This window comes from Protobothrops mucrosquamatus, unplaced genomic scaffold (genome assembly GCF_001527695.2).
Source record: "Protobothrops mucrosquamatus isolate PMUCROS unplaced genomic scaffold, P.Mucros_1.0 scaffold2283, whole genome shotgun sequence".
Classification (NCBI taxonomy): Eukaryota; Metazoa; Chordata; class Lepidosauria; order Squamata; family Viperidae; genus Protobothrops; species Protobothrops mucrosquamatus.
The window spans coordinates 355929-356974 of record NW_015388370.1 but is presented as its reverse complement, the minus strand read 5'-3'; the positions used below and the strand labels follow the sequence as shown (position 1 = coordinate 356974).

At 55.5% G+C, this 1046-nt stretch overlaps 1 protein-coding gene across 1 annotated transcript in view; it reads left to right on the top strand.

The window, feature by feature from the left end:
• Positions 1-1046, top strand: part of AXL (AXL receptor tyrosine kinase) — a gene marked incomplete at its 5' end in the record, with an annotated part of 40481 nt that overhangs the window by 5672 nt on the left and 33763 nt on the right. The window lies entirely within an intron of this gene.

Sequence of the window (1046 nt, the reverse complement as noted above, 5' to 3'; positions counted from 1 at the left end):
TCCTTCCTTCCTTCCTTCCTTCCTTCCTTCCTTCCTTCCTTCCTTCTTCCTCTCCTCCCTTTCTCCCTCCCTCCCTCCCCTCTTCTTCCTTCCTTTCTTCCTACCTATCTTCCTTCCTCCTCCCTCTCCTCCCTTCCTCTTTCTCCCCTTCCCTTCTCCTTCCTTCCTCCTCTCCTGCCTTTCTTCCTCCCTCCCTCCCCCTTCTCTTCTCCTTCCTTCCTTCCTTCCTTCCTTCCTTCCTTCCTTCCTTCCGCTCTGCCCTTATCCTTCCTTCCCCCTTCCCCTTTGTTCCTTCTTTCCTCCCTCTCCGCCCTTGTCCTTCCTCCCTCCCTCCTCTGTCCCTCCCTTCCCCTTCCCTTCCCCCCCTTCCCTTCCCCCTACCCACCTACCTACACCTCTACAGGTTAACAGGAAGCTTGGCAGGCCACAAAGACAAGCCAAGACTATACAATCTCTTTCTGACTGGTTCCCCTAACCATGGTTTTAAACAGTCACGACTCAGGACAGGGTGTGAATCCCACTGCTCCCTTGAGGGTCCTGGCTTTGAATCCCTCCCTAACCTGGCTGGGTTCCCGGGCGCCCAGAGACATTGACGCCTCCCACCCCCCACCCCAAACGTGGCTGCATGTTTTGGGGCTTTTGTGTGTTGTCTGAACACCGTCAATGGCCGTTTAGTGTCTTCAACAAACACGACGAATCCCCTGGTGATGGGCCACTTCGCTCAATGGTCCATTCTTTGCGGGTTTCATTTCATGTTGCTCCAGACTCCAGGGTTGAAAATAGCTGTGGGGCTGAAAGGAGGAGGAACGATGGTTCCAAAGAGGGGCCTTTTTCACAGCCCCTCACTGCCCCCCTCATCTCACGGCTTTCAGCGTCTGCTTTTTTCATATCTGGCCAGCAAAGCCGTAAAAAGTCGCCTTTTCTTTGGCGCTTCGGTGGCATTGGCTGCAAAGAGAGGGACTCGGATTTCCCACCAGCGAGAAGACGCAGCCGAAAGGGGTCTCGGCGGTGCGTGCGAGACCCCCTTCCTCTCCCCGCCATTCAGC